Below are 9,566 nucleotides of genomic sequence, written 5' to 3' on the forward strand. Positions count from 1 at the left end.
TATAACATCTGTCAGCCAGATACAGTAGTACAGCAGAAGCACAGCCGTGTCCGACAGGCAGAGCCCAAGGGGAGAATTTGATGCTTTTAAACTGCGCAAGGTCACCCAGGGACAGCGACAGTGTTGTGTTCAAGGAATGAGAAAAAGAGGTTACTGCCTATTAGGAGTTACCTTAAAGAAGGTGATATTAGTCAGCACTAGTACCGACAGAACCAGCCCGTGCGAACAGTATTGATCCCCCCTTACCCTAGATAGTGAGTGGCTATCTGACAGAATTGCATCCAGTTATCTTAGTCCGTATTTACCTCAGGATTTGTACTGAAAGTCTTCCTATAAGATATCTGAGATAATATACAAAACCCAGTTACTAGTCACTGCCGGATTGTACTCCTATACCCTCTAGTGGACACTTGAGATACTGTAAGGAACACCACGGTTAATAGTAATTCTACAGCAACTGTGTGGACACATGGGACACTAATTTGGACACCGTTCCTGGTTACTTGCTGCCGGTCAATTCGTAGACATTTAAGGTTATGGTTAATAGAGACGTAATAGTATACGATAAATAATTTGTGAGAAGTTCATTTACGACGAGTGTATTGAAGAAATACTTGCAATTGTGAGTTCTCCTAAAAGCCGTGAATTTGTTATATGTAACCAAAATGTTTAATGCTTGACTATATTACCTGTGATACCATATGATCTCGAACTGCTGATCTTCTGCATATTGATCTATTCCTATATATAGTGACATTGCTTCATTTCAATTCTACCCTACTAACCCGTGTAACCCAATAGCAGTGACACCTTATTGGTGATAATAAAATACTAGTCACTGTCCAAAAGTGTGGTGACTTGTTTGTCTGGGGTCTGTTCGGGGGTCCTCATCCTTCTGCCGGGTGTCCAGAGGTGACAAGAAAGCAGAGTCCAAGAAGACTGGGACCGACATCATCAGGGGAAATTAAGGTACGAAACACCACCACTTCACCACCCGGTGGCCTGTGACAGAGGCATCTTTGTGAGCAGGAGTGTCGTGCTGTTTATATTGCTGATAAGAGGAGGTGAGCGTCGAACTTAGTGTCTGCAATTGTGAGATTTTTTTCTGTTTGGAGTGAGTGTAGGACATAACACGTCCCCTAAGTACCACCTTGGAAGCTCCCCAAAATAGTGGCAGGTCAGAGCTATGGTCGTTATTATCCAAGGTGTAATTAAGCCAGGAGTGTTTGAGGTGCAGAAGGAAGTCAGTGGAGTGCCGTAGGTATGCAGGAAATCGCCAGCATGGGTAAGAACGATGAGGCAGAGCCAATTGGATATGCAAAGATATAAGGGTATGGTAAGAAATGATAATGTCAGCAATTGATGCGAGGGAAACTTTGGGAAAGAGGCCGGTAGAAGTAAAGATATAGTCAATACGGGAGTGAGATGAGTGAGGATGAGAATAGAAAGAAAAGTCTTTCTGGGTAGGGTGAAGTATACGCCATGGATCAAGTAAATCTAGTTGTGTACAGAAAGAAGGTAGCAGATGACAAAGAGGAGAAGCAGTGCGAGTACTTACTTTGGATCTGTCCATGGATGGGTCGACCACCCAATTAAAGTCCCCACCTACAATCAGATTCTTACCACCCCAGGTGAGGAGCGTCGTTAGAAGAGCTGCAAAAAAAGAATTTTTTGTGCTTTTAAAAGGCACAAAATACCTCTTGATTTCTGGGCAAAACTATTTAATCCAACAGAACAATGGTACTCCCTACTGGGGAAACAGTTATTGGGAGGCCAACACAATTTTGCAACATGATGAAACAACCACAAAACAGCAGCCTTTGACTTTCAGAATGGACTTACTCATTTCAGATTGGGTGAGACATAAGGGCTTAGAATACAGGGCTGCCTTTGCACAGGAAACTACTCTGCAGAATTGGAAGTGGTATCTATCAGAATCAGATGGGGTATCTTAAGAACCTACTGCTGAGAGCACATAACTTGCTGTAATGATTACTTTATAGGTTTCTGAATCTGACTTACAGTACTGTACCTGTTTACCAATAGGAGAGTGGAGGGGGGTCCTGTGAATAATGTAGAACCATATGCCAAGCTAAATGAAGAATAGAAGACACTTGATTGGTTTACAGATAGATCTTCACAGGTAATCCAAAAAGGCAGAAGCTGGACATCATTGAGACTGTCTTGCATGTAACAAGTGCCAAAGGGTCCAGTCAATATGCAGAGCTGTGTGCTGTGGCTACAGCGTGTGTTTGGTAGAAACTTACAGGGCACCCTATCCTGTACACAGCTGGGCAATCTTCAAGGGATTTATTGCTTGGATGTCTACCTGGAAACAATGCAGTTGGCAGGTGAAAGGCAAACCCATCTTGGGATGTTACGATCTGTTAGAGCACATTTGGACTCATTGTCATCTCAATCAGACACGTGAATGCACACACTGGACTCATTACAAAATGATAATGCAGATCACCTAACTCAGGTGTCCTCAATGGAACTGTCACCACAAGATGAACATGAACTGTTTCTTTTGGGACACTGAGTACAAGGGGCATCTAGTTGCAGAAAGTACTTATAGCTGGATTTAGCAAAATGGAAAAACTCCCAATCAGATTATTGCAAGGGATATTGGACCTGATTCAGATGTGCTCAAATTTTTTGGTAAGTGAATATAGATTTTGGTGCCCCTTGATGGGATGAACCAATATATACTTATATGTCCCATACATTATAAAGGGACAATGCGAAACATCCCCAAATATTGGCCACCACAGCTACCGCAATCTTCTGATTGCGGTAGCCTGCTGTAGCCTATGGACTACAATTCACTGGTTGTAGTTCCGGCAGGGTTTCCCAGTAATCCTCTGTTGGAAATGGCCCCTGTGCCTGGCAGTCACAGTGATCGCACATGCACTGAAGGCCTGGCACTGTGCTCAGTACATCACATGGATGGACTCCTTAGAGCCCCTGTCCCTGCAGGAGTCAGGTGATGCATTCAGCTTGATATGACATTGCAGAATGTGATCATATTGGTTGACTGTATCACTTTAGAATGTAGCTTTCATTCACACAACCTTTCTTCTCTTCCTCTGTTTTTTTTTCTCTTGAGTTCTGTTTATTTTCCTACTTATTTTCTTTATGTTAGAAATATTATTTTCTTTATTATAAAGTAACTATTTGCTATCTTATTGAATGCTGATGTTAAGAAGGTTATACCATTTCATAAAACAATATCTGCCTCGGCAATGACTTTTATACTGACTCCATGATACTGTAAGGAGATCAGGGTGTTGATAACTTCCAGTAATGTGTAACATCAGTATTTATGGATTTTACATGGCCTGACTGCTCCAAAGAACTTTAGTAGATAACATTGATTTACAATACACCGTTATTTATCACACTGACATTTTCACTGCTGAAATTGCGCATTAATCAAGTTGCTTAAAGTGACATATCACTAATTGATTTGTCATCTGTTTTGAGATTTTATAAAACAGTATTTATGTTTTTAATTTAAAGCAATTTCTACTATATTTAACACTTGGATGAAATAAAGCATCACAATATTTTTGAAAGTAGGACTCACATTGAAAAATGAACTACTGTATTCAAGTGAAATATTAGAATGGTAGGAGCAAAATGGGATCTTGTTGTATTAGAACATCTGTTAGAGATGGGAAACATAACAGAACAGACCATTTTCTAATAATTCAAAGTTCTTACAATATAGGGCCTAATGCAGGGATATATCCAAATGTTTAGCTACGCTTACACTCAACTCTGCATAAGCAACAGGACTTTGCTTTCATGAGAATATCCAGTAACACAATCGGAAGTGGAGATTTGCTCAAAATGAGCTACTCTACATTGCCTGTAGTTGCATGCACTCATTTCAAGATCATGCACAGTGTAAAAACATATGAGGTGCTCTGCAAATGTAAGTTCCCAGATTTGCACATTTCACTGAAAGTATACTGTAGCTTATGTTTCTGTCTACCCACTTTGCCTCCAAAACTGATTCTGTCCACCATGACATCCTCAAACTCCCATCATACCTTGTCAATAACCCCCCTCCCTTCAGTCCACTGCCCTTGTCTTTCTCCCCCAGCTTATGTGGTGAAGTCTACATGCTTTTCTTCTCTTCTGTTCTTTACACCTGCCACCTTTACTATATTCCCTCTTATATCATCTGATCCCACTCTCCTAAAGCTTGCTCACACCCCCTAAATGTATCCCTCTCATCTGGTGCCTTGTCGTTAGTCTTCAAAAGTCTACCCCATTCTAAATAATCCCTTCCTTGACTCCCTTTCTAATTAACACCCAATCTCTCTCCTGTCTTATGCCTCCAATCTCCTTGAGCAGGTCATCTACAACCAACTCACCTTTTCCCATCTCAAACAAAGGTGACTGCACACTATTTCCCCTCCCTTATCAATAATGTGACTATCTCCCCTCTGTTGACAATAACCCCCTTTCCCTGGACCCCCAAGTCTGCAACATTTGTGTCATCCTAGACTCTGCCCTGTATTTCACATCTATTTGCTTTCCCAATCTTACCACTTCCCCCTCCATAACTTTTCAATAATGCCCTTACTCATCCTAGAATTTTAAAAAAAAACCTCTCATGCCCATCTTTCCTCTTTCCTCTATTAACTTCTCCTAACCGGCCTACTGATCTTCTTAGCCCCTCTTCAGTCTATTCTCAACACTGATGCATGCCTAATTTCCTTTCCTCACAGATTTAAATCCCCAGACGCCCACTGACAGTCACTGTATTAGCTTACTGTCCTATCCATAATCAAGTTCAAACTACACTCACACACAAAGGCTTCAACCATTCTTCTCCTCTGTGCTGTAGATTAGGGTGGCCAATCCCGGGATCAGGATCAGCGGGATCCTGGCTTAAAATTGGCCATGATTCAATCCCGGGGATTTCGGAATTGGCCAGCAACTTAGATTTTTATATGCCGGACAGCGTTGAGCATCCTCCGGATGCTCAGACGCTGCCTGGCTCCCCCTGTTCGCCTTCCCCTGGCTCTGGCTGAGTGCACAGCACAGCGTGACTTGAAGTCAAAGGGCATGCTGCGCAGCCAGCCGCCCACCTGCTTGACCTCACCCCCACCCTGCACTTCTCGGCCACCAGATCTCACAGGAAGTGTCCCCCCCCCTGCCTCCCTTCCAGATTGCGGTGAGTTATCTGTGCGGGTCAGGGCAGGGGGGTGGGACACATTGAAAAGCAGCCAATACTGGGTATCCCAGGAATCCCGGGATTGATAATTTTTCAATCCTGATTCTCGGGATTGAAAAAAATGGCCAGGGATTGGACACACTACTGTAGATCTCCAGCCTCATTTCAACACACTAACAACCACATCACTCTGCTAATGACTGCTGCTTCACCTTCTTCCTGATCACCTCTTTCCACGACTGCCTACAGGATTCCTACTGTACACTCTCTTGAATACCACTGACATTGGGCAGTACGGATGGTGTAATGGTTAGCATTACTGCATCACAGCACTGAGGTCATGGGTTTGATTCCCACCATGGTTCTAGATGTGTGGAGTTTGGATATTCTTCCTAAACTTGTGTGGGTTTTTCCCAGGTTCTCTGGTTTCATCCCAAAGTCCAAAAATATGCTGGTATGTTTATTTGCTGCCAACAAAATTAGCTAGATTTTGAATCATAACAATTTGTTTCACAAAAATCTGACGATTGCCAAAAAAAAATGGCTGTGAAATAAGAGAAAGTTACAATGCAATCAGTAGTATTGCTATGGCATGCAGATTTTAATATTTTAATAAAATATGCACCAACATGATCCCATTAAAAAATGCTCTTCTCCCATATTTCTCAATTAATTTACTAGTGCAGTTATGTCTGATAAATGTACTAATTAAAATATAAAGACAAAAATACCCTAAACATCAATTAATTAATTAATTCAGCAACTGTAACTACCATAAGAACATATATGGGGTTTTCTGGAGCAGAACATTATACAGGTTGAGTATCCCTTATCCAAAATGCTTGGGACCGGAGGTATTTTGGATATCGGATTTTTCCGTATTTTGGAATAATTGCATACCATAATGAGATATCATGGTGATGGGACCTAAATCTAAGCACAGAATGCATTTATGTTACATATACACCTTATACACACAGCCTGAAGGTCATTTTAGCCATTATTTTTTATAACTTTGTGCATTAAACAAAGTGTGTCTACATTCACACAATTCATTTATGTTTCATATACACCTTATACACACAGCCTGAAGGTCATTTAATACAATATTTTTAATAACCTTGTGTATTAAACAAAGTTTGTGTACATTGAGCCATCAAAAAACAAAGGTTTCACTATCTCACTCTCACTCAAAAAAGTCAGTATTTCGGAATATTCCGTATTTCGGAATATTTGGATATGGGATACTCAACCTGTACCAGGCTGTGTGGAGGCTTACTAATGAATACTGTTTGCAGTAATTAGTAGTATTGGTAGTACTTCTGTCATAATACAGTAATTGCCTCTTTATGCTGGAAATCGTTGTTTCACACTTACTGTATTTTGTGTGTACTTAGTGTTCAGATAGATGGTTGATCCTTTGAACATGTCACCTTTTGTCAGATTCTGAAGAAATGCATGCAATTAAAACCCATTTCTCTTTTAAATCACTTAAGTTACTGTACATCATATTCAAATGACTCAGTCTGCATTTTGACCTGTTATAACACGGCAAAACGTTTCCTGTTACAGGCTTCCTGACTAACAATGAGGAGGTAAAATGCTAGGATACGGAGAAGCATAATTTTAATTTAGACCCCTGTAATTTATCTTTTATCAGTCATGTACAGTACATAGAGTAACCTTGAAGCTCCAGAAAAGAAGGAAACACAGTTTGTATACAAACATTTTAAAATGTTAGAAACATCCAGGGATGTTTTATAGAATTGTTAAGCAGTATATTAAATAATAGAATCAATATCATAAACGGACACATTCTAATAATTAATTACTTGTACAAAACTGTATAATGAAATATATAAACATGCTTTTTCAGGAATGAAAATTTGCCATTTTCTTTAGCTCATGCCATAAGGAGTACTAATCAGGAAATAAATACTATTCAATTTGTGAGTTGTCAAATGAAATGTATTGTATTCCTTAAAAATTAAACCACCTAAATGAAATGTAACAAATGACAACTTGATGGTAACTGTGTAATAGAAAACTCTAATTACACTGAAAGTTTAAACAAATATAATAATGAATATATTAATGCAGGACACCAGTGAGAGAATAGGAACAGGGAAAAAAAGGTCCACAGAACAAGTGAATAATTTCTGCAGTGCTCAGGTATAGAGGATGGTTTTATTGATTCTGTGGGGAATTTCCTGAGGGAGAAGCACAATATAGTCTTTCTAGTAAGATCAGCATGACTGATGTTAAGTAAAATTTTATTTTGAACTTCTTGGGTTCTAGTTGCATTTTGACCTGGCTGCGCTGTGATGTCACGTGGCCACCTCAAAAATGGTCCCTGTCTGCCCCCGTTCGAAATGCCCCACCCCCAAAGCCACGATGATGCCCCCATGATGGCCGCCGCTGTCAGTCACACTGCGACTGCATCCTTTCTGGATGCAGCTGCAATGTGTAAGGTCGCACACAACGGCCGGTGCACATGCGCAGACCACCTGGATGCGGCCACTGCGCACGACCACGCGGTAGCTTTCAGGTCTGAATTAGCCCCTTTGTTAAAATACCGAAAAATCTTATTGAAATTTTATTGTTTCTCCCATTTCAGCTTAGCGGAACAGTTACAAGAAGGGTCAGAATAGTTACTTATAGTTTAATGTTTCATTTTATGCTAAATGTTACAATGATTAAAGGCAGCCATATATGCAGATCTGGTCATTTGGTGATTCTGTGTTAGCTCCATCAGGGCATCACAATAGGTTGACCTCTAGGCATCCACTGCCACCAATAATAGAAATGGAGACAGTGGCAGAACCACAAATTCGGCACTCGGCAACTTCTGTGCAAACTCTGGCATCCAGTTAGGGATAAGTAATCTATAGTCTTAAAAAATATAATCATTATGTACTATATTTAGTCATGGATGTAAAGTCCTACCAAATGCATGCCAAAATACTCTATGTAGACATGTGCATTGCAAGGGCTATATTTTTTTTACTTTCTTTTACATATTTTTAAATGTTCTTGTTGTATTCACATTAATAACTGGGTTTTCATTCCTTAGATTTTGACAATTCACTCCTGGGTGAGGTATGTCCACCAGCTAGAAGACCAGAAGTGTCCCATGACTGAGACAAGATGGTGACAATTTCTCCACTACGTCAGGGTGTGGAAACTTCTCCAAATTTGTCCCCTCCACCATCACCACAACCTGAAAGAGATGCTGCTAGGAGTATCCTCAACACCATATCAGCTTTTGACAACAGGCAGGTTGAGATTTTAAAAATACAGATCCAACAAAATCGTCATATTCCAAGACAATTAGGACAGTTTTGACACACCCTTCTCACTACCAACTACAACAGCTGCTCAGCAGCACTGATTTGATAGCATGAGTCATAAATAAAATAACTACATTTATTAGGCTGGAAGAATAACAAATAAATGCCAGATGAATACTGCATGAGGACATACAAATCCATTGCGAGATTTAAGCAGCAGTATCACAATGTTAGGAACACAGGTACTAAGCTACTTTTACCAGAAGAAGAGTATCCACTTCTTTAAGCTGCTCATCTTAAAGCTTCCCAACATCATCTCCGCCCACGCATGTCTTTTGTGAGTGGACTGGCCCCACAGCCACAAACCCAAAGAACCATCACCTGCCACAGTTGGTAGTAGAAAAAAATATATTTTTGTTGTACAAAATCATCTTGTTAGTCTGCAAAAATATTGTTTGGAAATGGTTTGGTTAATTGCAAACATTTAGCACAATAAACAATATATATTGTAAAGTTTAAGAAATTGTGGATTACTGTTATCTGGTATTGGATTTACATGTTAAAAAATTAATAATTACTGATTGCCTAACCTGTGTTCCATTGTATGTGCTCACAGAGTTGCTAGATGCTAACAAGACATCTACCTGCTCACTGTCTATTGCACAATATGGGCTGTAGGTTGTTGCAAGGTCAGATTACACAATAGACAGCAGCAGAGCACAATACCAGATACTCTGTTTGAATTGTATAGCAAAATTCCACCAGATTTGTCAAGACATCTGAACAAACAGTAGTTTTTAATAGGCAAAATGTGTATTCTGCACTGATCTAGTGGTTATATGTACTTCATTATACTAATGCTCAGCAGGAGGATAAATCAATGGATAAATCAATGGAGTTAGAAGCTGGGAGAAACAGTCCTATCCAGAAGAACCTGGGCCTGCATAGGCTGTGGGGTTCCCTATGGTGCTGCTGGATGCTTCCTGGTTCCTCTCAGTCAGGTGGTAATGTGCACTGGTGGAAAGTGCTGAGCATTAAATAGCCTTGTACTGCCGTATTTTCTATATCCATAGTGCACCACATGG

General features: G+C 40.3%; 1 long non-coding RNA gene across 1 annotated transcript in view; it reads left to right on the top strand.

Annotated features, from left to right (window-relative positions):
- The window catches only part of LOC134929302 (uncharacterized), a 51,455-nt gene extending 42,490 nt beyond the window's left edge, over positions 1–8,965 (top strand). Inside the window, exon 3 of the long non-coding RNA XR_010178457.1 lies at positions 8,265–8,965. This is a non-coding gene — a long non-coding RNA (uncharacterized LOC134929302). The remainder of the gene's footprint in view (positions 1–8,264) is intronic.
- The last annotated feature ends 601 nt before the right edge of the window (positions 8,966–9,566 follow it).

Source organism: Pseudophryne corroboree, chromosome 5, assembly GCF_028390025.1.
Source record: "Pseudophryne corroboree isolate aPseCor3 chromosome 5, aPseCor3.hap2, whole genome shotgun sequence".
NCBI classification, from domain to species: Eukaryota; Metazoa; Chordata; class Amphibia; order Anura; family Myobatrachidae; genus Pseudophryne; species Pseudophryne corroboree.